The 26,842-nt window shown below is 36.4% G+C and overlaps 1 protein-coding gene and 1 long non-coding RNA gene across 3 annotated transcripts in view; one reads left to right on the top strand and one right to left on the bottom strand.

Annotated features, from left to right (window-relative positions):
* Positions 1 to 26,842, bottom strand: part of NAALADL2 (N-acetylated alpha-linked acidic dipeptidase like 2) — a 1,599,429-nt gene that overhangs the window by 978,039 nt on the left and 594,548 nt on the right. The gene's annotated exons all lie outside the window — the stretch shown is intronic.
* LOC145538632 (uncharacterized) overlaps positions 920 to 26,842 on the top strand; it is a 51,630-nt gene continuing 25,707 nt past the window's right edge. The window contains exon 1 of the long non-coding RNA XR_014077107.1: positions 920 to 1,073. This is a non-coding gene — a long non-coding RNA (uncharacterized LOC145538632). The remainder of the gene's footprint in view (positions 1,074 to 26,842) is intronic.

The following is a 26,842-nucleotide window of genomic DNA, read 5'->3' as shown; positions in this document are numbered from 1 at the left end:
AGGTTATTTTTTAAAAATTCTATTTTAAGTATTTGTGTTTAATATTTATTCTGCTTTTTGGTCTTTCTTGAATTTTCTCCAATACTATATGTGTTTTAATTGAGTCTAAATTTTATACTAAATAAGATTGCATTCTCTCTGCAAATTGATGTCATTAACTCATCTTGATTACAGAATAAAGAATGATTTCTTTATTCAGACTTGTTAGTTACATAAATGTCCACATATTTTAAAATTGGAAGGGATCTAAAATTTGAGAATATAAAAATATAATCAAAATATGCTCTGATATGATAGGAAATATATATATATATACACATATATGTGTGCATGTGTGTCTGTTCTCAGTTTCTGTCACAGAGCTCCTAAAATTCTCTTTAATTTCCTAGTAGCTCCTAAAGAGCACTAATAGCGTATTTTGCTCTAATATTCGGTCTTTGGTCCTAGTTCCTGACAGAGTTCCTAAATTTCTCAGAACTTCCTGGTTAATAGCAGTCATTTTTTTTCCATGAGGAAGTTTTGGTGGGCTCCTGAATAGCTCCTGGATAGGAGTTGATCATCAAAAAGACCAAGCTCTAAGTAGAAGCTTAGAATTTTCAGCTCTCTCCCATTCTCCAGGAAAGGAGGAGGGACTGGAAATGGAGTTAATAATTGAACATTCCCGTGTGAAGTCACCATAAGAATCCCAGTGTATGGCGTTTGGAGAGCTCTCGGGCTGGTGGAGGTCCTGGGAAATTGGTGCCCCATAGAGGGCAGGGAAGTTTCAGCCCCTTCCCCTCATAATGTGCCCACATCTCTTCCATATAGATGCTCAGCTGAGTCCTTTGCCACATCCTTTTATAATAAACTGGCAAGTGAAAGTGAAACTGTTAGTCACTCAGTCATGTCCAACTCTTTGTGACCTCAGGCTCCTCTGTCCATAGAATTCTCCACACAAGAATACTAGAGTGTGTTGCCATTTCCTTCTCCAGGGGATCTTCCTGACCCAGGGATTGAACCTGAGTCTCCTGCATTGCAGGCAGATTCTATACTCTCTTAGTCATCAGGGAAGCCCCGTGATAAACTGGTAAACTGTAAGTAAATTGTTTTCTGAGTTCTATGAGCTGCTCTAACAAATTAATCAAACCTGAGAGGGGTTCATGGGAACCTCCAGTTGATAGTCATTGACTAGAAACATGATGATGATCTGGACTTAGGATTGGCATCTGAAGTCATGGAGTAGGGGGACAGTCTCATAGGACTGAGGCCTTATCCTGGGGGGATAAACAGTGCCAAAACTGAATTACATTGTAGGACAAGGGTCTTCAACCCCTGGGCCTCAGAGCAAGACATGAGCAGCTGGCAAGTAAGGGAAGTTTCATTCGCCATTCCCTATCACTCCCATTGTTCACAGTACTGCCTGAACCATCTCTCATCTCTTTCAAGTCTGTGGAAAAAGTTATCTTCCACAAAACTGGTCTCTGGTGCCAGAAAGGTTGGTCACTAATATTGTCGGACACCCAGCTAGTGCCATAAAGAACTTCGGATCTTGGGGGAAAATCCCCACACATCTGGTGTCAGAAGTGTTGTGAGCGTGGCAGTGTTCAGAGTGAAAGAGACACACAGGAGGAAGTTTGTTTTTCTTTTTTTTCCTGAACATATGCCTAAGAAAAATGATCTGTCTATAAACATATTAAGGTTTTAGAACTTTTAGAACTAATTGTTAAATTCACTATGACCTAGCATCAAAGCTAGAGGCTTTGTCCTTTCATTCTTTAGTGTATACACTTTGGAGCTTGGCCCAACTGCCTCAGGGAAGACTTTCCACTTTCCCTCCCTACAAATGTCCCGTTTTTCTCATTCTCTTCCCTTTTCATTCCTTATTTACCAAACTTCCAGCTTACCCACACCACTCCAATGCTACACAAAGAACAGAAAGAGAAGTCATGAGAGTAGGGGGAGGAAACAAAATATTATTTTGTTCACCTGAATCATGTTTATTAATAGTAATATTTCCCCCAATCTATGCTAAGACAGAGAAGAAGCAAAGGGAGTAGTCAGAGGAGCAGTTAGGAAAAGAAGGAAAAAACAGAAGAGGACAAAGAGAGAGTCCCTTGTGCCTTTCTCATCCTTCAAACAGCTTAATACTTCCGACTTTGAAATAAAAAGGGGAAAGGATGAAAGTGTCATGTTTATACTCAGAAGCTTTTAAAATCTTTATCGCTCTCCCTAAGACTCTTATTCATTCACACCCAATAATAATGCAATCATCGTCATGACACATTTATTTAAACATGATTCAGAGTTGTTATTGAGGCTGTTGATGTTAATGGAGAAGTTGACATCTTAAATCATAGCTGTTTGCCACAAGGCAAAGCAACACTTTGGAAAATAGAGAGAAGTATAGATTAAGTGGTTAGAGAGAGGGGGGGAGTGAAGGACAGAGAGAGGGAAAAGGGAGTATGAAAACTCACAGGCAAAAATTGCTATGAGGAAATCACTATATGAATTGGGCTTTATACCTTAACACGTATTTTAAGTAGCAGATATAGTCACATATAGGTTGTTTCCTCCCTAGATTTTAATGCAACTAAGAATTATCAATGAATATAGTTAAAGAATTTTAAAATTCCAATTAGCTTTAAAAGAAACTGAATCTGTTAGTTATCTCTCTATATATAGGTTCATAATTACATGTGTTTCTGGAAGAATCATTTATCCATGTCTAGCTAGCTATGCCAAATAAACATAGTTCGAATTGCAGCAGCATCCTCTCAAGATTCTTCAAATAGCCATCAGGAAAAATCTCACTGCGTGTATTAACACACTTCATTTTGTTCTAGTTAGTATTTGTCTAGTTGCTTGTTTAGGTTTATTGGGGCTTCTCTTGTGGATCAACTGGTAAAGAATCTGCCTGCAATTCAGGAGAACTGGGTTCAATTCCTGGGTGGGGAAGATCCCCTGGAGAATGGAAAGGCTACCCACTTCAGTATTCTGGCCTGGAGAATTCCATGGACTGTGTAGTCCATGGGGTTGCAAAGAGTCAAACAAAACTGAGTGACTTTCACTTTCACTTTTGTCTAGGTTGGCAAATGACAGGATTAACTAAATGCCAGAGAAAAATCAAACCTCTCAAAGGCATTTATAACTTAGTACAAATTTAGTACAAATTTCTTTTTCATTTAGTATTTTAAAAGTAACAGATTTATTTATTTATTTATTTTTATGCTTGATGTTTTAGGTAGGAAAAACAGACACATCCTACCACATATACAAATCTTTCTTAGGAGTCTAGAAATGCTGTAGGCAAAACATGTCTTAGTTACTGCTCAACCTGATACCACATGCTTCACAATACAGTACAAACAAAGCGGTGGACAGTGTTCAGGCTAAAATAAATATCCAGTTGGGAGTGTGATAGCCTGGAGAAATAGAAAGGATTAACTGGGAACAATGTTGAAGTCTGACTTTTTAGGGAAAAGGATGATATCTCTTTTATTTACATAATCTTCATCCTTCTTTGAATATACCAGAATCCTTTAAGTAGGGCAGATGTAAACATACTCCTAGATAAAATTAAGCCACAATACAGAAGTATAGTCACAGTGCAACCTAGGCCAGCACCTTCACACTGTGTGCTATCAGCTATCTCATTTGAAGATGAGCCAGTATTGTACTTCACTTCTTTAGTTTAACAACTATTTTTTGACCACCTACCTATTCTGGAACTGTCCTGAGCCCTTGGAATACACAAATGAAAACAACAGGTATGATCTCTGTCAACTGGGAACTCACAGTCTCTACGTTTGTCTTTTTGGTCACAAGTTTCTAAAAGCATAAAAATCCTGGAAGATCGATGAAACTGTATGTCTATTCAGACATTCGCCCTAGGGCTGATTAAAGCTTCAGTTTGTTTATATCCTATTTGGCCTGAGAGTCCACTGTGCTATTTACAAAATCAACTACAGTCTCCTGCATGCTTACTTGACCTCCATAACGGAATTATCAATGCAGACATTTTCTCTATGGCTGCCTCAAAGTTTTGGTAATTTTCACAATTGGGAATGGGAATAACCCCCCCCAAACAAATGAAAGCAATGTCTGACGGCCCTCCAAGAAGGCTTGCCACATCCTGAAGTTCAACTGAAGTGAGAAATTTAAAACCTGGCTTATTAATATTTCCTTGTTTTTACATCTTCACCGGGACTGGGAAAGAAATAAAAACATTTCAGTGTCACACAATGAATTTCTGTGGGCCTCTACCCATGGTTTGCTACACTTCATTAAAATTATACCACTGAATCAACTGTACTTCAATTTAAAAAGTTTTTTTAAAAATGATTAAAGACTATGCCACTGATACTCCTTTTGATGAGGACACAATGTTAATGATTTCTCTAAGTCAGAGAGTGGACTTTGAGAGCAGTTATGAAATTGTGACTAATTACAACTAATTAATCATTTCGCAATACTCCTTTCAAACTCTTCAAAAAGTGAAGAAAAGCTCTTTTTTCATACTTTATAAAATACTAATTGCAAAAAAATCCATGAATACATGATTACAATTATCCAAATTACAAAAATCCATGAATGCAATTAAATATAAAAGTAGAGGATCACCTTTATCTGTCATATCTCTGCTACACAATTATATGTTTAAAATTATAAAGTGAAGTCGCTCAGTCGTGTCTGACTCTTTGCGACCCCATGGACTGCAGCCTCCCAGGCTCCTCCGTCCACGGGATTTTCCAGGCAAGGGTACTGGAGTGGGTTGCCATTTCCTTCTCCAGGGGATCTTCCCAACTCAGGGTTTGAACCCACACCTCCCGCATTGCAGGCGGACACCTTACCCTCTAAGCCACCAGGGAAGTTTGGCTTAAAATTATATATTATCACTAAATTAACAGCCTAAAACAACAGACATTTATTATCTGTTTTCTTGGGTCAAAAGTCTGAGTTTTGTTAACTTGATCCGCCCCCTCAGGGTGGCACAAATCGGCAGTCAAGGTGTTAGACATACTCTGTGTGTGTTAGTCACTCAGTCGTGTCCAACTCTGTGACACCATGGACTGTAGCCCGCCAGGCTCCTCCGTCCACGGTGTTTTCCAGCCAAGAGTACTAGAGTGGGTTGCCATTTCCTTCACAAGGGGATCTTCCCAACCCAGGGATCAAACCTGGGTCTCCTGCATTGCAGGCAGACTCTTCACCATCTGAGCTACCAGGTAAGCCCCTAGACATACTCTAGTTCTCATTTGGAGCTAGGAGTCCTTTTTAAAATCCATTCAGCCTGTTGGCAGAATTTAGTTCCTTGTGGTTGTAGGACTGAGGTCCCAGATTTCTTGTTAGTTGTCAGCCAGGGATTGATCTCAGCAATTAAAAGAAGTTGCCTACATTTCCTTACCATGTGTCCCCCATACGCAGCTCACAAAAAGGGATGGTTGCTTTCTACCAGGACAGCAAGAAAGCCTCTCTCTGATTCCAGTTCCCCTTCCAGATAGCACAGTGGTGACTATCCCATCACCATTTGTTACATAAGGTAACCTAATCAAAGGAGTAACTATCCCATTGTAGTCAAAGACTCTGCCCACACTCAAGGGAAGAGAATTATCCAAGGTACTTACATCAGGAGCTGGAAATCTTGGGGACTATCTTAGAATTCTGCCTACCACAACAATGCTGTCTTATTTGCAATATGATTGAAATAGTATAGTCCATATGGATGCCTTTTAGGACTTTTTCCAGTGATTGCTTTAAAGCAATTATTAGTTATCCTAACAACATTATTACTGTCATTAATAATTATTATTAACCTTAACTATGAGGAGATAACAAACAGAAAGATATCACACCAGCTTCAGAGAGCTTTCAAGGCACCCAGGGAAGGCAGTGGGACATAAGCTAGTGTGCTTGTACTTGGTCTGTTTCCCCAGCTCTGTACTATGGTGAAAGTGAAAAGTGAAAGTGAAGTCGCTCAGTCGGGTCTGACTCTTTGTGACCCCATGGACTGTAGCCTGCCAGGCTCCTCTGTCCATGGGATTTTCCAGGCAAGAATACTGGAGTGGGTTTCCATTTCCTTCTCCACTCTAGTATGGTAGGATTCCTATATTAAGTAAAGGCAGATGGCAACCTGATGCTAGTGTACCAGTTTTGAAAGAAACTGGCAAATGCTTTTCTTTTAAAGGGCAATTAATTCATTAAAATCAAACTGACTATAAAGCAAGTTTTCATAATTTTTCAAATTATAAAAATTTCAAAATAGTCTATTTTGAAAATTAAAGAATTTTTCTTTTTGTTTTTTAACTAAGAGAAAGGGAAAAAATATTCTGAAGCCTGAACTCTTAGATATGTGGCCATACCACAAAAGTCACAGGAGAAGCCAATATACCTTAAACTTTTGACCTCTCTCTTTCTCCCCTCTCTCTTTTCTTCTCTTTCTCTCCTTCCACTCTAACAATTGCTATAATGATTAAGAAAACTACATAGATAAAATTAAATAAATGTTCTCCAGTTGAACAACTGTATCTCCTGAATAGGTCCGCTCCATTGTTAATTTCCCTAAAAAGAGGAACAAGATTATTGCTAAAATATTCTCCAACTTTAATGTTCTAAAATTCTATTGCAATAATATAAATTCTAGAAAATTACAAGTAAAACAATAGATTCTGGGGGTCAGATTGGAAGGAAGGAAAAATAACAATTGGAGTGATCCCTACTATGTGCCCAGCCACTTTTTGAGAGCTGTCACAACTGTAACATTTAATATGGTGGGTAGCTATAGGAAGCATTAACAACTCTGTTTAACAGGTGACAAAACCAACAGATTGAGGGTTCAGTGATTTACCCCGCTCACACAACTAGTAAAGCTTGCCCCTAGGAAGCCCTTGATAAAGGTTTGTTGAATAGGTGACTCAATTCACAAATGAATAAACAAATAAACAATTTAGGGTCAAAGCTAAAATGACTCAAGAAAACATTCATCCTTCAAATGCTGTAAATTTCACTGGATAGTAAAAGGTAGATATTTTCAGTTATTTTAGTGAAGTTATTTTATAAATAACATTGCAAAATATCAATAAGGGCATGGGTTGACATCCCTTGGTTTGACACATAATTCAACAGTCATTGACATACTCTTAAGGCAATGATTCAGCAAATATATGGTTTAAAAAAAAGCTACTTTCCACATTTTTGCTATCTGTTCTGTGATTCATTTAGACAAAAACTGTGAAAAAGTTACATCACTGGCAAATTAAATGCACCTTAATACATACCTAGGCTTCCCTTGTGACTCAGCAGGTAAATAATCTACCTGCAATGTGGGAGACCTGGGTTCAATCCCTGGGTTGGGAAGATCCCTTGGAGAAGGGAAAGGCTACCCACTCCAGTATTCTGGTCTGGAGAATTCCATGGACTGTACAGTCCATGGGGTCACAAAGAGTCAGACACGACTGAGTGACTTTCACTCACTTGAATACATATATATTTTTAATATACTTTTTCTTGTGTGTCACTGAAGAGAAATCAACTGAGTGGTCCAATTTTCTTCAAGTGTATCTCACTCCTATTTAGATTTTGTAAATGCAAAATCAAACCTGAAATAAGTTTTTTAGGCAAGAAGGTGTATGTTAACAGTTTTTCCTACAAACATAATTATATGAAATAAACTTTTAAAATTTAGAGATATTTTAACAAGAAATATCAATTAGAACTAATATAACATTCATCTAATCTAAAAATAACAATCTAAAAATAAGCTTGATATAAACACATGTAACTCATTGAAATCAGATATTACCTTTAATTTTAATAAGAGTGACGAAACCATATAGTTTTATTTAAGTATTTTCAAATAATCTTAATTCTTCCTTCTAAAATAGTTGTTTAATTGACTTTTCTTTCATGCTGAAGTAAAACTGACCAGGGAATTTTAAATTGAGATTGAAAGTGTTCCTTTTATTTTTTAATTAAATAATTACTTCTTCAAGATGTATTCTGTAATGGACATAGAGCTATAATTTGTGCCCTCAAGATATGTACAACCTTGTAATGAAGATAATACAAGTATGTAAATTACAGTAATATAAAATGGTGCAATAATGAAGATTAAAAAACAGTGCAAATTGGCTGTCTAAGGAAGATACAGTCTCATCCATTTTAAAACAACATTCCTTTATTCATTCAACAGAAACTATTTGCTATGGATGGTATTGTGCTCTCCTCCAAATTCAGTTGCTCAAGTCCTAACTTTCAGCATCTTTGAGTATAACTGTATTTGGAAATAGGGCCTTTAAAGAGGTAATTAAGCTCAAATGAGTTCCTGTGAGTGGGACCTAATCCAATATGACTGGAGTCCTTATAAGAAGAGATAGAGACACCAATGATGCACAAATAGAGCAAAGCCAAAGAGGACTCACTAAGACAACCACCTGCAGCTAGAGACTTAGAAGAAACCAAACTTGCCAAAGCCTTGATCTTAAGACTTCCAGTCTCCAAACTGTAAGGTAACAAACTCATGCTGTTTACATCACCCAGTCTGTATTATTTTGTTACGGCAATTCTAGCAGATTAATGGATTCTTCCTTAAAGGAAAAATTCAATGGTAAATTTAACACCCCAAAAGACAATGAATCTTGAACCACACATTCTATTTTTCCCTGTAGAATTAATATATAGTATAAAACAAATCTCTAAATAAGGTGTCACAAGCACAAGCATTATAGGGAGGCAGGTGAATGAGTGAAAACTGTCTGGGATTAAACAATAGAGAGTGGTGGGGACTGCAGCTAACTGTGGCGCTCGTGGTTAGGACACAAATGCTGACGCTAGGTGAGAGAAAAACATGTCACTCTGGATACAACTTAAGGGCCATCAGTTGCAACTTCAGCTCGGATCTCTGTTTTGTTTTGTTTTTTTCATATAAACCCCTTTATTAAATAATCTCTAAAGTTCTTTCTAGCTTCATCTTTTAAAAGTCTGTCATATCAATCCTCTCCCTACTGGAGTTAATAAATAGAAGATAAATTAATCACTTCCCAAATTTTTGCCTGGTATTGCAAACCACTTAGTAATCCACAGTTGAATCAAATTCTTTTCTAGAAATTAATTATATTGAATGACACAAGAAATTAGGAGCTTTCCAATAATATTAATAATATTTCACACTAGCTAGCATAGCTTCGTTTCACACTTTCACATGTGTTTAGCCACTTGTTATTATCCACACTTCACAAATTAGCAAACCCAGACATCCCACAGGTACTTCAAACACAAATAGTTTGAAATAGAGTAGATGGAAGCCACTGGAAGGAGCATCAGCATTGGAGTCAGGTTGAACCCCTGCTTTGTGACATTCAGCAATGCTTAATTACCAGTTTACTCAGTATAAAATAAAGATGAACATTTATCTCATAAGTTTGTTGTGAAGACTTGGAGAAAATGTGTAGGAGGACCAGCAGCAGCAGCCACAGCAATGGCAGTGGTAGCGAACAATGGCAACGACAGGACAGCAGAAACATGCCCATCACATCTCAGGAAACTCTCAGCACCCCTTTCAATCTGTCCCTACACTATTCAAAATGATATAAAAACCTGATTTTTTTTCCCCTTTCTTTAGCCCGCTTCTCAGCACATATCCTTTACTTCAGTGATAATCAGCATCATCCACTCAGGTGACTAACTACAAATAGGAGGAGATCTTAATTTAACCCCCTCCTTTCTCTCACCCACATCTCTGCTTACTCCCACATTTTTCCGTCGCTGAGACCTAGAGTTTCTCCCTTTCATTGGAAATCCATTCTTTTCCTTTTCCCTTCATTTTCACTGCTATTACTTTTGCCAGAGTAAGCAATGGTTTCTCATTTTCTAATATAGTCATTTTTTTTTCATTGAAGCATAGCTGATTTACAGAGAAAGACAAATATATGATATCATATGTGGAATCTAAAAAATGATACAAATAAACTTATTTACAAAATGGAAACATACTCACATACTTAGAAAACAAACTTATCTTTACCAAAGGAGAAAGGCCGAGGGGGAAGGATAAATTAGAAATTTGAGAGTAACACACACACACTACTATATATAAGATAGATAAACAACAAGGACCTAATTGTGTATAGCACAGGGAACCATACTCAATACTTTATGATAAACGTATATGGGAAAATAATCTGAAAAAGAATATATATGTATACATATATGTATATATGTATAATTGAATCACTTTGCTTCACACTTGAAACTAACATAACATTGTAAACCAATGGTTTCTTAACTAGCTTCCTGGTATTCATATTCTGTCCCCATCTCTTGCCTCTACAAATTCATCCCCTATTTTCTTACCACATTAAACAATGACAAATGCTGAATATATATCTTCTATACTTAAACTGTGCCAGAACCATAATGTTGCTACTGTTTTGTGTGTGTATGTGTGTCCAGTCTCTCAGTCATTTCTGACTTTTTGCGACCCCTTGGACTGTAGTCTGCCAGGCTCTGTCCATGGAATTTTCCAGGTTAAGGATACCGGACCACGTTGCCAGTTCCTTCTCCAGGTGATCTTCCCAACCTAGGAAGTGAACCTACATCTCTTGCATGTCCTGCATTGGCAGGCAGATTCTTTACTGATTGTTTACAGATTCTTTACTGCAGATTCGTTTACTGTTGTTTTTAGTGAAGTCCAAACTTCTTTGTAATGGCTGTATTTCAGTGGAAGTAGCACATATGTTAGTCCTCTGCAATACGTTCAAATCCCAGTTCTGCCATTTACTAGTTGCTTGAGTGCCTCATACTACAGATTCTCCAACTAGATTAAGTTCTTTTTTTAAAAAAGACCTTGTAGGCCTTCCCAGTGGTCCAGTGGCTGATACTCTACGCTTCCATTGTAGGGGGCTTGGGTTTGATCCTTGGTGGGAGAACTAGGAAACCACATGCCGCGCGGTTTGTTCAAAAAACAAACAAACAAAAAGAACCAAACGGACCTTTGCCATATGTGACATCCCTGGAGTCATTTTTAATGCCCAAACAAAGAAAGCAGGGTATCTGCTCAATGATTGAATGAAATCAGTCACTGCAAGTCCATATAACTAACAAAGTTGGAGACAAACAGTCTTCTGGCCCAGAGAATTATTTCCTCCAATTTGGTAAGGTTTCTTCTCCAGTCAATGGATTTGAAAATATAAATTCTCTCAATGAAGATGACTCTATTGCTCAAAAGGAAAATATTTCTAAGACCCAATCCGAGATTTTCTTTGATGCAAAAGGACAATTTGGTCATATTCTAGATTCTAAAATCAAGCAAGTGTCTTTATGATTAACTATGTGAATAAGTACCATAAATACACTCATTTATTCACCAATAAATATTAATTGGGCATCACAGTGTACCAGAAAATGTGATAGAATCTGAGGATACAGTTGTGATTCCTGCCCTTGATTTGCTTATAAACTACAGTAAGAAAAAGTAAATAAATAATCGCACATATACACAAATCTGTTAAATGCTATGAGGAAAAACATAAAAGCTGAGATAAAGACCATAAAATGAGGACCCAGTTTAGGCAGTATTTCAGGAAAGGGCTCTCTGGGGCTTTCTAAACAAAAATGAGAGATGAAGAAAATAATTCATTTGGACATCTTTTGGATATATAAAAAAAGTTTAAGCATGCAATAAAGAGAGAAATTTTTATTTTGGACTTGCTATTATATTTTAAATAATGATATCAATACAATCTACAATGTCTTTTAGACTGTGACCTCCTGAATGGTGGGATGCTTCTTATTTCTTTTGTATTACACTGATGTACTCAATTCCAAATTGCATGAGTGACTATTCCATAAATGCCTGTTGACTGAACGTGTGGGAAAGGGTTAAAGGTAATGAGACAAGATAAGTATGTATGATTTAGACCACACTATGGCAGTCACTTTAATTAAGAGGTTAGTATGCTCATTAACCAATCTGAAGAACCATTAGCAACGGAAAATAAAGAGAGTAAAAATAAGTATTGAGGAACAACATATTACAATTAAATTAATGGGGTTTAGGGAAGATCCATGAATGTTCCCACAGCTTCTGCCTCTTCTTTATAATGTCATGGTTCTAATTTATCTCATTTATATTAATGAACAGAGGATTGCACAGCTATTAGCATGATTGAAAATTACACTAATGCTCAGTAAATCTACCCCTAATTATTATGATTAATGAGAAGTTGATCATCTTGGACCAGATTAACAACCTAAAGCAACTGAAATAGAGCAAAAAAGCTTTTTCTTGCTAATCCAGGTCTTTAGTATTTTTATTTAATGAAACCCTGAGCAATCCACTCAGTCACGCTGTATACTAATTCACTATAACTATCCATTTACATAGATTTACATAGATTATATTTTTCACATTTATGTATTTATTTGAATAATTATTTCTATGTGTATTAAAATGTGGTCTTATGATTGGCTTTATGCAGTGTTAACATTCCAATATGAAATTGAATAATAAAACCAACCATATTTTTTCTCTACCTGGTTCCAAGTTATCTGTTTGAGGGTTATTGCCTCTAAAAGAGAAATTATTCGTCTTTGTAGTCATCAGAATCAATAATTAAAACATTAAGAGCATACATCTTGCCTAATTATTTGTTTAAATATTGCTACTTTACAAAAAGAGTTTAAAATGATAAAAAGCAAAGATAAATTTATTTTCATCACCTTAATACCTGACTTATTTTTATGATTGGGATAGGTGAGCTATTTTTATGTTAATTCTGCCTCTATTAAAACTTCAATATGATATTGCCTTATGTTTCAGTCTAGTTTATTTTCTATCCTCGTCTCCTGATAGGTGTCCATGGAAACAAACCTGTAGTCAATGCTAGACTCCTTAGCACAGTGGCCTACGATGTACACTTTGACAACACAGCAAGCAAAAAGCTGTCAAGGCTATTTCTGAGAACTCCATGACAGGCTTTTAATGAAGCAAAGAGAATTTCACATTAACATGGCCTTTACATCCTGAAAGTACTGTCCCATCTCAAAACTGCATTTATTCTGCTCTTATTATTAAGAAGAGTTTCTTATTGTACTTATGTGGAATCTTGTTATAATCAATTTAAACACACGAATATCATTTCTCCAGGCCTGTCTATCGTCTAAAATCTCAAAAATTAATTCACAAAATGTTTATTGAATGACTGCTCTGCACCATACTCTGTGCTAGGGCTGGGTTTTAATAGTGCCAGAGACAAAATGTCCCCATCTTCATGGAGATTCTTGTTTAGTGGAAGAGACAGAAATGGAAACAGTTATAAATATAACAAGTGTTGCATAAAGCATAAAAAATGGACAGGTGCCTTGGTAGTATGGAACAGGGGAAACTCAGCTAATATGAGATATTAGGAAAGCCCTCCCTGAGAAAATGACATTTAGGAGGGGAGCCTGAAAGAGGTAATAGTTCCTAGCAATTTATTCTGTGATGAAGAACTAGGACTCTGTGAAATACAATGGAGTTTATAACTAGATATAAATTCAAAGAAAAAGGCCAAGTAGCAAAACAGACTTGTGTTATGGTCTAGCTTTACCAGTTCCAAGGTTGTATGACCTTTGGGAAATTATTTGTTTCCCTGTTTTATGCACCATAAAAGTAAAGATGGTATGTAGGATGACTGTGAGGACTGTATGATATATATATATATATATATATGTAAATATATATATATATATATGAAAATGTCTGATACAACAGCAAGTCTTCAAAGAATATTAATTTTCTTTTCCTATATAAAAAAGAGGCCCAAAATTCTGTCTTGCCACAATTCACAAAATGAAATTTGAGAAGCATGTCATAAAAGTGCTTTGGATGTAGAACTAAGTGCCTATTACTAGTTAGGAAAATAGACTGTGCATCAGTCAAACCTGTGTCAAGTCACTTTCCAGCCCTCACTAGTTATGTGGCCTTGAGCAAGTTACTTTATCCACTATGAGCCTCAGTTTCCTCATCTGTAAAACAGTATATAATAGGGCCCAGATCACAGACTGTTAAAACAAAATTAGAGACTGAAGACCAAGCTCATGGGAGGACTTCTGACAAATAGTAAAATATCAATAAAGTTAGTTGTTTATGGTACTATAACAGTCGTGGCAATAACAGCAACATCAGGAATAACCATCTCGGGCCACCTTCATTTATTTACATTTACACAGTGAGAGGAGGGAAATAAATTGGGGAGAATAAATAATGAGACAAATGCATCAGAATGAAAGAATTAAGAGTTCTACATAGCAGTCTAAAAACACTCCAAGGTTTCAGATACAGCTTTGAGATAGGTTTGGGTGTTCAGAGATTTAAAAGTAGGTTGTTCAGAAAATATCAAAAGCATCTATTCATGAAAGAATTTACAACCAATTGGTTGGTCATTTACATCTAAGGATTGACAATTGTTTCTTATATACTGTATGAGTTATCTAGGCTGCATAAAAAGTATTTCAAAACTTGGTGGCTTCTACAATTATTTTATGCATGGTTTTGTAGGTGACAATTTGGTTCTGTGCTAAGAAGGGAGGCTCCTCTGCTCATCTTGCCTGGGGGCACTGATGTGTTTGCAGTCATCAGGTAGTTCCGCTGGGGCTGGATTGCCCCCAAATGACTCCCTTCACAAGTCTGGGGGATGGCACTGGCTATTGGCAGGGTCTCTCTCTCCACATGGCCTCTCTCTCTTTGCAGAGTAGCCTGACCTCTTCTTAGTGAGGTCTCAGAAAGACAAGAAAATGAGAAACAAAGCTACAAGGTCTCTTGTGGCCTGGGCCCAGAACTTCTGAAATATTACTATCATAATCTATTAGATAAAGCTAGACACAAGGCCAGATCAAATTATGAGAGGTAGAGAAATAAACTGTACCTCTTGAAAGAGGAGCAGCAAAGACAAATCGCAAAAGAAGAGTACATGCAGAATTAAAAGAAATTTTTAAAAAGAATTCTTTTTTTTTTTCTCTCCCAATGTACTACAAAAAACTAGCTCAGATTCACTAGCTCATATTCCCTATCCTTCCATAGTAATAGTAATAAGTTTTATTGCCACATGAAACTTAATCTTACACCATTTATGCTCATCCTATTGCATATAATATATGAAACATACAGACAGCCAAACCACTCTACCTCTGTAGATCTCTTCAGTTGATGTGCATGAGAATTGTCAGGAAGCTTCAAAAAGGGAATGATCTCTACTTCCCGCTGCTTAGGTATTCTGATTTAAATGATCACATATGTGACCCAGATATTGCTTTTTTTAAAAAAGGTCCCCAGATGATACCAACAAATGATCATGATTGAGAATCAATATTTCTAACTTGCTCCAGTTCCTTTTAAATATAAATATGAGTGGATTTTAAAAGCTCTTTCTATTCCCTTTGACAACTAATTATTTTATTTCTCCTTCCCCTATGACTGTTACTTTTTATTCTTCCTGGAAATCTCTTTATGTTTAAATCTTCATTGCTAATGATCCTCAAATTATGATCTGCCTTCTTGAACTCACTCTGAAATTTTAGACTTATTTCTTCCTGAGGCTTATAGGACATCTATAGATACCTGTAACTTAAGTATCTCAAATTTATATATATATATATATATATATATATATATATATTTTTAAACTGAACTAATCTTTCTCTTCATCCTGCTTCTCCCTTTTTAATCAAGTTCCTCATTGAATGTTACTATCATCCATATCGTCACGTAAGTAAAAAAATAATACCGTCACGTAAGTAAAAAAAAAAATCTATTTGTGATTTTAGACACCTCCGTATCACTTTATCCCTATGTCCAAGTCATTTTACGTTTGTAATATCTCTCATCCCTTATTGAAACTCAACTTTCTTTCTTGTCACTGCTAATGCTTTAACTGAGGTCATCATCACATTTCATGATGACCACCTTGCTGGGCTTCCTGAAACTGGTAATGCCCTATTCCAAAAAATTTCCATACAGTTGCCAGAGTAACCAATCTAAAATACAAAAATATCATTAAAATGCAAAATGGTCACTATCTAATGGAAAATATTTCATGGTATGCTGTGGTTGGAAACACAGTCTAAGGCTACTTGACAACAGACCTAGGGATCAAATTCTAAGCATTTGACCTTCAAGATCAAGAAGAAACAATGAAGTTGTTGGCCTAGAGATTAATTTATGCAGAAAATTATTTTGAGGAAATTGATGTGGTAGTAGCTGGGGAAAGAAACATGGAGGGGAGAGAACCATTTGGACAACTATGATAATCATTCAGGCATGTGGTAATCTGGCCTAAAATAATCATAATCCCACAAATGTGCTGACTTGACTCACTTATATTTATGATCATGAATCTCAAGTGGGCACTTACAAAAGCCAGACAGTACTATTATACCTTCCATGGTAAATTCATTTTCCTTCTCTCCAAGCCAACCCACATCTCACTTCCTTTCTTAAATCCTTAGTACTCTCCTTTTTTGGGCTTCCCAAATGGTGCAGTGGTAAAGAATCCACCCACCAATGCAGAAGATGCCAGAAATGTGAGTTTGATCCCTGAATTGGGAAGATTCCCTGCAGTAGGAGATGGCAAATGACTTCAGAGTTCTTGCCTAGAAAATTCCATGCATGGAGGAGCCTGGTGGGCTACAGTTCATGGGATCAAAAAGAGACAAATACAAATGAGCATGCACACACACACACACACACACAAACACACACCCCTTTCATTCCACATTTCATTCCAGTTAATATCGCATCTCTCCTCTACCCTTTTCAAAAGAAAATTCTCAAAGTGCTTGCATATGTCTGGAGTCCTCACTCCTTTACCACTGAAGTAATGATTTAAAATATGTTCACACAGTCTTTGACATTTGCTTCAAAAGGTAGAGCAGAAATTTTCTTAGGAATTCCCTTTTGATACAGAAACAACAGAAGTGATGTGATGTAACTTCTGAGAATAAGCCACAAAAAGTAGCACAACTTTCTCCTCATTTGATCTCTTCTTCTATGGGAAAACCTGCTGCCCTTTGGGGATGTGCCCTGTGGAAAGGCTTTGCCACCTGAGCACAGCCACTGAGGACCTGAGCCCTCCAGCCGGCAGCTTATGACTGAGTCATTTTACAGCAGGATCTTTCAGGCCCACTGCAGCCCCATCCAACAACTAACTGCTACTTCATGAGACTTGGAGGCAGAACCAACCAACAAAATACTTCTGAATTCCTAATCTGTAAAAATGATGAGATAATACATGTTTGCTGTTTTTTAAGCTGCTGTTTTGGGATATATATATATATAAATGTAGCAACAGATAACTAATATAACTACTTCTCATTCTTGTTTCAATCCAACACAATTAGATACTTTCAATCATCACTCCAATAAGATGGTTCTTATATTAATTATACATTAAATCACACAAAACCTGTCAAGCACTTAGAACAGTATCTGGGCCTTAGTGCTATGTGGTGTTTGCTATTAAGAGTGGTATTACCATTATTATCACAAATAGCAGTAGGAATACATAGGTCACTGAGGTCCATCATCTTGTAAAATCCAATGGTTAATTTTCTGTCCGTGTCCTCTCTACTTTTCATAGCACAAGCTACTCTCATGTTATTAAATACTTCCCATCTCCACCCTGTTTGGTTTCTTGGCATCATCTACCTTATGGTCTTTTGAAAAGATTATCTTGTTTTGCCAGACATCTAAATATTGAAGCATCCATGTACTGTTCTGATCTCTTTTTCTTTTCTTTCTTTCCTTCCTATCTTTCTCTCCTTCTTTCTTTATAATTTGTCGCTAGACAAATCTATCCATAACCAAATCTTTACATATCATGATTTTTCTATATACTAATTCTTTATATCCAGCCCTGATCCCTCCTCTAAGCTCTAGATATATATATTTCATTCTCAATATTTCTGTGAATTTATTAGGCTTCTTAAATTTAGCATGTCTAAACAAGAACTCTTGATATTCTACATAATTTCATTTTATATCTCCCATCACTGAAATGTAAGCTCTCTGACTACAGGAAGTTTTTTTATACCAGGCACTAGGTTTTGAAGATTCTCAGCTTAGAATAGTGCCAGGCACATAACAAGCACACTAGAAATTTGCACAAGTGAAGAAAGAATGGGTGGAATCACTTAAAACACCCTGAAAAGTGTAAATAAATATCTATTTTAGATTCTACTTAAATCTCATAAAGTTAGATTTTTGTAATAACATGCAAAATAGCATGTAGAATCAAATTACTATGGCAAATTCCATGTTTAAGCTCCTTATAATGTTTGACCTTTAAAAGTATTTATATTGTTAGAAAATACAATATATCTTGTTCATTTAAAAATTGGGAAAAAAATGGCATTGTAGAGTTCTGCCAAACTTAAGTCTCTAGTAGCAGCGATGTATATACTTGTAATAAAAATTTATGAAACATTATGTTTTCTAAATACTATCATTTTAAGTATTTTTCAATTCTCTAACATTTTGTTATGCTCCTAATACATGCCAAGCTATGTACACATAGTGTGATATAAAGATAAATAATACTTGGTTCTCACCAGCTAACAGTGTCGTGACAGGTATGGTCCGAGACAGACATGAAAACAATGATCACAGAACCAGGAGAAAGTCTATGGGCATGTACATGAGGATAAAGCTGGCAGATCAACTAACTGCCAAGGGAGTCCAGGAAGACTTCTCAGGGGTATAACGCCCCTACTATGGTATAGTAACTGTGAAGTCTGTCCCACCAGGATTAAAGATGCATCTAATCTGCAATACTTTTTCAATGTTTTTCTAATTTGTCCCATTTTTCTATTTAGATTCAACAGTCAGCCCAACTATGAAGTTCTTACCTTTTAATGTCAGTGTCCTTGATACAAATTCTTAAATATCTTTTTGAAACTATCATAGGTATAATGTGACTGAAGTATTTATATTAATCCTGTAAATGTACGCCATGAATTGTTTCTCAAAGTCATTCGTTTTGAATCTTTTTTATATTTAGGTTACATGAAACACACCACATTTTCCAATATCTTCAGCTGTTGAGTATCAGTGATTGAAGCCAGATAATATGCTAAGCTTGACATCACCAGAGTAATATAAAGAGAATATATTAGGCCAAGGAAAGCTGATATTTTCTCTTGGCCCACTCAGCTATGAAACAAACACTCTTGAAATCATTTTACTTTTGACTATTGAGCATCAAATCCCCTGTAACCAAGGAAACAGCTTTCAGATCCCAGTTTAACAGACAAAAGGCAATTATCTGTCTGAGATAAGGGTCCATTCTCAGCACCCTTCTTCTCAGCTAATGGATCCCACTCTTTCACCTTTTCTTAACTTCTGGGCATCAATGACATATAGTAAAACTCTTCTGCCTCAATTATCTCTGGTCTACTTCTTAGACTTTCCTACTTTGAAATTACCAAGCAATTGCAAATCTTCTTCACAGTTGGGGCAGACTCTAAACTGCAGCCTTTAAAAACCATTCATCATAGAAACTAGAAACAATGAATGTCGTCATCAACAATAACAACCTGGTGTTAATACAGCTGGAAATAGTAGCCTAAATACAATGCAGGAATCTCTGAGCAGGTTAGCTATGTGGTTCTAGCTCACGATATTTCGTGAAGTTTCAACAAACTACTGATGGAGGCTGCAGTCACCTGAAGGGGCACCTGGAGCCCTCGGATGTTCTAAACTCACTCAGATAGCTATTGGCAAGAGGTTTCACTTCCTCATCCCTTGGCCCTCCCTATAGAGCTGCTTATGATACAGAAGTTGGGTGAATAATCCAAGAGAGACAGAGCATAAGTGTGTGCACCCAAGACAGAATCCTCAGTGTCTTCTAAAACCTAATCTTAGAAGTGATATACCATCATATATCACACAGACTACGACTACACAGGGCTCTGAATTCTGGAAGGTAAGATCTATGAGTCCTCAGTTGTTGTGAGAAAGAATTAATATCTATAAAGCACATAAACTTGTGTCTGGTTCCACATAAATGTTATGGAGAAGGGTATGGCAACCCACTCCAGTATTCTTGTCCAGAGAATCCCATGGACAGAGGAGCTTGGTGGGCCACAATTCATGGGGTTGCAAAAAGTTGGAAATGACTGAAGCAACTTAGTATGCATGCTATATAAATGTTATATAAGTTTTATATCTGTATCAGCAGCAGCAGAGGTAAAGTTAGAATAGAAATCTCTAGCTGTGAGACGGAGGACAAGCCTGCCAGATATGGTCTCAGCCCCTAAACTGGTCAATAGTACACAGGACTATAATTCTAGTACTGCCACTAATTATGGGATGGGAACATGCTATTTCATCTTTACTGCAGTTTCCTCATTTTGAAGTTAGGGTATTAGAATTAAAACAAAATATTCACTAATCCTTCTAGTCCAGGTAACCAATAATACCACCATTTTCCTTCCCCTGTTTAATGTTTCAGGAACTAATTAAAACAGGAAAAATACTTTTTCTCCCCATCTCACTCAATATCTTTAACCAAATTGTTTTTATTTCCAGGGCATTCAATATTTATTTTTCTAAATGGCAAGTCTATCATTTAGGTTAGCTAGATGTCCTTCTAACATCCTGGATGGTTTTCAGGGAATCTGCTAAATATTTTAGAGAAGGTAGCTTTAAAAAAATAATAGAATTTGTTTCCTTAATATTATCAAAAATTATGTTTCCAAAACTCTATCTATTCAACAGTTGTAATGTTTCCCCATAAAGGATACTAATATCTAGACAGTTTCCTTTATTTCTTTCAAATGGTTTATTGTTATAATTGCATATAGAAATACAACTATTTTCTGTATGTTGATTCTGTATCCTGCAACTTTATTCAATTCTTTTTATTATTTCTAGTACTTTTTTGGTGGAGTCTGTAGGATTTTCTCTAAGGACAGGTAAAACAGAGAAGACTCTCATCTGGCACATTGTTTTTATAATTTTAGATATTCCCAAACTATTAGTTATAATAATAACATAGATAAACAATTACAATCTCAATTTCTTCTTATTCATATTAATTCCAGAAGGGGGTATTCTTGATCAAAGAGTAACTCTTCCCCCTTAATGGAGATTAAGAGACCCATGTTACCTCCACCTTGTGATCTGCCATTTCTTGGTCTGGTGTTTACCAGCAGAAGTGGAAAGAGGGCCCAAAAGTTAGACCTGTTTCTTAACTATCCTGGTCTGAAAGTGATACTCAGTCATATAGCCACTTAACATAAGACAAAATAAACTATAACCTAGCAGCATTCACAGAAAAATGAAGAAACAGAGTTGTATATCAACTATGTAGTATCCGTGCTAATTCCTAATAACAGAAGACTGGAGCTAAAAAGAACTTTACCATCTTTCAACCACCTAATTTTATAGGTGAAAAAGACCCTGAAGACTGGGATAATGAAGTAGCTTACCAAAAGTAAACAATAGAGTTAATGTAGAATATAGACTTTCCCACTATTGCCTGATAGTGTATCCAGTCACTCCATCAAAAACAGACCTTGTGGAGGTAGCCCCAGCTACTTCAAATCATCCACTAGAATCTGCACCACTTTAGCAGCTATAACCCTCCTCCAAGATTCCCATTGTCAAAATAACAGACCTAAAACCCATCATGGACTGGTCAGGTAACCCCCTTAGAATGAGAAGACCATTTGAGGGACAATTAACCTTAACAATTTGATGCAAAACTGAGGACAAATTGTGTCAAAAGCAATGAATATGAATTTGCAAATAAGTAGCACAAGATACCTTAGACAGATCTAAATTATTGCTTTGCTTGCTTAAAATGACATGATCTAACTAGAGGATGAATGCTTAAGCCCTATATTTAATTAAGTCATTTGGACTAAAAGCATAACTTCGGGCATTTGATCAATGAACTTTAGAAACTTCATTCTCAATGAGTTTGCAACTTCACTTTGCCTGGGATAACTAATCACTGCTTAACCATGTAACAGATATGCTTCCAGAATAAAATGTTAAACTTTTCCAATTTATTTGCTTTCTCCTGGTCATCATTTAATGATCACTGGTGCCACTGCATAGTTTGGTATCTGTGCCAGTGAATACAATGAATCATCCAGCAGAGGGATTCTCCAGTGTATCATGTCCAGCAATCTTGTTAAAGTATGGGGAATTGCTACAATGATGCCCTCTGTGATGTAACTCCTTGAAACAATTGCCAATTGTACATTTCTAGGACCCATGTGTAGCAGGCAGCACAATGCACAAACAGAATCCGCTTTACCTACAAAACAAGTTCTAAGATTAAGATCTATTTTTATTGAATTTCAGACATTTACAATGTCTATTTTCAGGTGGTGCATGCTCCTAAATAGCCCTGTGACTAGCTCTCAGTTTACCAATAACATCACGCCAGCTGAGTCTCTGAGTCTTGAATAAACACATATACTGCTGCAAAAGCAGTTGAAAATTGGCCTGGTTGCCACAAACTAAGCTGTATTCCAATGTCACTAAGTATACTATCAAGAAATAATTTTTAAGCAATTGTTGTCACAGTCTCAAGGCAGATGTCCACCAAATTCATTTTAGAATCTTCTGAATTGGACCTTTTTTTCAGCATCAAAACACAAGTAATATATTATGTGTTATATTGTAGGAGAATACACCAATACTTTGAAAGTAATTACTTTTTGAAAGATAGTTATTGCATAAACAATTGATTGCACTGCTAAGTGCTTACAAATGTCTCATGTAACAAACTGAATATAAGCAATCAGACTATTTACAAGCAACAATTGATATAATTAAATTTACTGTGACTGTACAATAGTTTTCACCAACTTCACATTGATTGAACACAAGTAGTCTAAATATTGAGGTGACTCATCAAGAATTAAAATTTATCCCTGTTTCAACAAACATATTAATCTATTTGTAATGCAAAGAGAAAAAGAAAATAATGAACAAAAGAAATATACAAATGTAGCAGTTGTGTGATTTCAACTATAGAATGCTACATTGTTTCAAATCATAGGTTCACTGAGGAAAAACAAACTAAAGATAAATAGATTTGCAGATTTGTATGCACATGCAATTAGTAACTGAATCACTCCATTTAAATTTAAATTTCAATAAATAATGTAGTAATAAAATCTTTAACTCTGGGGGATTGAAGAAGGCAATCATGTAACAAATTTTGGAGTCTCTGGGCAATAATACCTGAATCTTATCATCCCTTGCTTGATATTCTTGACACTTTGGACTACCTACCCAGTCTCTTCTCAATTTGGAAACAAGGCCATTCTCTGAAAATATTCCTTAATTTATTCAATAAATACTTGTTGAGCATCTAGTATATCCAAAGCATGCTATTTTAGGAATACAAATAGAAATATGGCAAAGTCTCTGCCCCAAGGAGCTCATGCATTAATTAGACAAAAGCAAACTTCTAAATAAACAGCTGCAATAAAGGGACTCAGAAAAGTCTGAAAAGTGTTGTGTTGAAACAAATAGCAAGCAGTCAGTTCTACCTGGGAGAGAGAGTGGACTGTGATACGGTGAAAGGTTACAAAGATGGTGTGATACACAAGATGAATAGGTATTTTTCACATGTCAGGGAGCTAAAAGATGTCCCAGAAATAGGTAACTACATTAGCAAACCACATATGCAATGGGGGAATTAGTTTGTCCAAGCTGATGCAGACTTTACAAATTGGGGCACAAATTAATCAGACAGAGATAAAATCCTAGACTTTCTACCTTTCTTTCTCCCCATTGATCTCATTTAGACACACTGATCTGCAAAGTCACGTTTATTCAAGTTGGCTTTCCATATTCATCTTTTCACCTTGAAAACAGCCAATAGAATGAAATTATTTATCTATCCCAGGTGGCTCAGTGGTAAAAATTCTGCCTGCCAAGCAGGAGATGCAGGTTTAGTTCCTGGTTCAGGAAGATTCCCTGGAAAAGGAAATGGCAACCCACTCCAGTACGCCTGCCTGGGAAATTCCACAGGTCAGAGAAGTCTGGAGGGCTACAGTCCATGGGGTTGCAAAGAGTTGTACACAATTTAGCAACTAGGCAACAGTAACAACTCATCTGTCACTTCTTAAAATTAACATGTTATTCATTAAAGATTCCAAAGCAACCCTAAAAAAATCAAAGAATGAAATATTATGCTGGCCAGTGGTATATTTCTTGGGTTGAGCTCACATAGATGCAATCAAGTAATAACTTTACTTTATTTCACCAGTTTAAAACTTACTGCTGGGTCTTCCTTCCTGGCTTCTAGATGCTATTTTGGGCAAAACTCATAGCTTAGGTTGTTTTAGAGTTGAATAAGCATCATACTAAGTGAAGTCAGACAAAGAAAAACAAATATCATATGATATCACTTACATGTGGAATCTAAAAAGATGCTACAAATAAATTTATTTATAAAAGACACTGGCAGACTTCAAAAACAAACACAGTTACCCAAGGGGAAAGGTGAGGGGAGGGGTAAATTAGGAGGTTGGAATTGACATATACACATTACTGTATATAAAATAGATAATCAATAAGGACTTACCGCATAGCATAGAGAACTCTAATCAAAATTCAGTAATAACCTATATGAGAAAAGAATCTAAAAAATAATAGATATATGTGTTTGTATAACTGAATCACTTTGCTATGCACCTGAAACTAACACAACATTATAAATCAACTATACCCTAATATAAAATAAAAATAAAATTAAAAAGTAATAATAATAAATAAAAGTCATTGTCACTCTGACTTCCCTCCCAAAAACAATTGTATAACCAACTCTTTTTAGCATCAAAAAGTCCAGTCTAATCAAAACCAAAACATGTATCTCACAAACTATGACAAGCTTCTTGGCTTTCCCTAGCTGAGGTCTGGCCTTTTCTTAGGTGGCAGCAGAGAGAAGGAGAGGCTTGGTTTGACTTTTTTATTCTCCTGGTCCTCTCTCCTCATCTCCTTCAGACTTCTTGTGCTGTTTCCTGCTCTCACAACATAGTGGTGAGAAGAAATGATGAGGAAAGGTTGATGTCTCTCCCACCTGATTGTCAAGTCTCAGGGTTACCTGAGCCCTCTCTTTGGAGGTCCAGCTTCTGAGACTAACACCATTCTTTAGAATGAGGAAAGGACATTTGCTACTTCTATTCTGTGGTCTAAGCTGATACTATCAGCAAAATAACAACATCAGCAAAAACCTATTGGACATCCTTTACATGTAAAGTAACAGAGCAGAGAGAGACCACAGAGAATGAAGCTACAGAAAGAAAAAAGGAGCAAAACTGATGAGAACCAATAAAGCTCAAACCTCAAAAAGAAGGAGAAAGGGCTTTTGCTGAGAAAAGGTATAAACTCCCCTTCATTATTTCCTTTGATTCCAGAGAACTGCTATAAAATATTACCCTGCTCAGATGGCAAAGAGTCTGCCTGCAGTGCAAGAGACCTAGGTTCCATCCCTAGGTCGGGAAGATCACCTGGAGAAGGGAATGGCAACCCACTCCAGTATTCTTGCCTGGAGAATCCCATGGACAGAGGAGCCTGGCAGTCTGTAGTCCATGGGGTTGCAAAGAATAGGACACAACTAACACTAAAGTCACCTTGTTAATCCCCACGTGAGTCCTTACATCCTTTTTCTACTTTGAAACTGTGTCAGAAGACTCTCCTCTCATCCTACTCCATCAGGACCTCCAGCGGAAAAGGACCTCAGTTCAGTGAGTGAAAAAGTGAATGTGAAAGTGTTAGTCGCTCAGTTGTGCCCCACTCTTCGAGAGCCCTTGGACTATAACCCGCCATGTTCCTCTGTCCATGGAATTCTCCAGGTAAGAATGGAGGTGCTCACTAAAGTGGGAGAAACACTGGACAAAACAAACTGACTGTTTATCCTCCAGAGCAACCTACCTCAAAAGCTCGCTGCCTTAGGCTCTAGTAGTAGCTCTATTTTTTTGCTATTTGACTTTTCCACTCTTGTCCACATACCACTCTCTGTAGCAAAGGCATGTATAAGTCAACCAGGCAATATTTGTTCAGTCATTGTCTCTGTTTGAATGCTATCCTCATCTGTTTTCTATAGGGAATGAAGACACAGAAGTGGCTGATTCCTAAGTAAATTCCTTATTAGATCTTCAAACCCTTCACCACTTCCCAGAATTTAAGGGTAAACTTGAAGCGAATATCCCAACAGTCATCTGTTGTTTTAGAACAATGAGAAACTCTCAGGGTCTTCAGTGAGAAAATCAGATTGGAAACCAGATTCAAACTTGTTTTATTTGGCACTAAATGTGAAAAAGATTGTTTTTAAAATAACTGTGGAAATTGGTAGCATCTCCTGATATGCTACACTTGCCAAGTTTTAAAATATGTAGTGAATTATATTTGTAGTTTTATTTCAAGGAAAGGTTATGTATAAATAGAAGACAATGGCAAAACTGATGGTCTATGGAGGTCATCATTTTTCACTGTGCCATTTTCATTACTCGAATGACCATTCCAATCTTTTCTAAAAGTAAGAAAAAAATGTTTCCAATTACATTTTATAAAGGCAATGAATTTTACTCTTTGAATTACATTTAGATTCATGGAGTATTTTTATGAAGAGCCTTTAAAAAAAGATAAATAGTATGATATTGTTAATGGATGTAGAAATTTCAGAAATCAATACTCACCACAACTGAATCTACAAATTCAATGAATTATCCTGAAGACACATACTGAAGCTCTTAAGTTAAACAAACTTTCATTACATATATAAACATTTTATGACTGCTCAGTGACAGATGAATGACAACTGTCACTCAGGTCATCAACTCTCCCATTCACATTGTACCAGGCAAATCT

Source organism: Giraffa tippelskirchi, chromosome 2, assembly GCF_054371585.1.
Source record: "Giraffa tippelskirchi isolate mGirTip1 chromosome 2, T2T-mGirTip1v1.2.pri, whole genome shotgun sequence".
In the NCBI taxonomy this organism is placed as follows: domain Eukaryota; kingdom Metazoa; phylum Chordata; class Mammalia; order Artiodactyla; family Giraffidae; genus Giraffa; species Giraffa tippelskirchi.
Note: the sequence above shows the minus strand (reverse complement) of the source record. Positions and strands in the feature narration are given on the sequence as shown.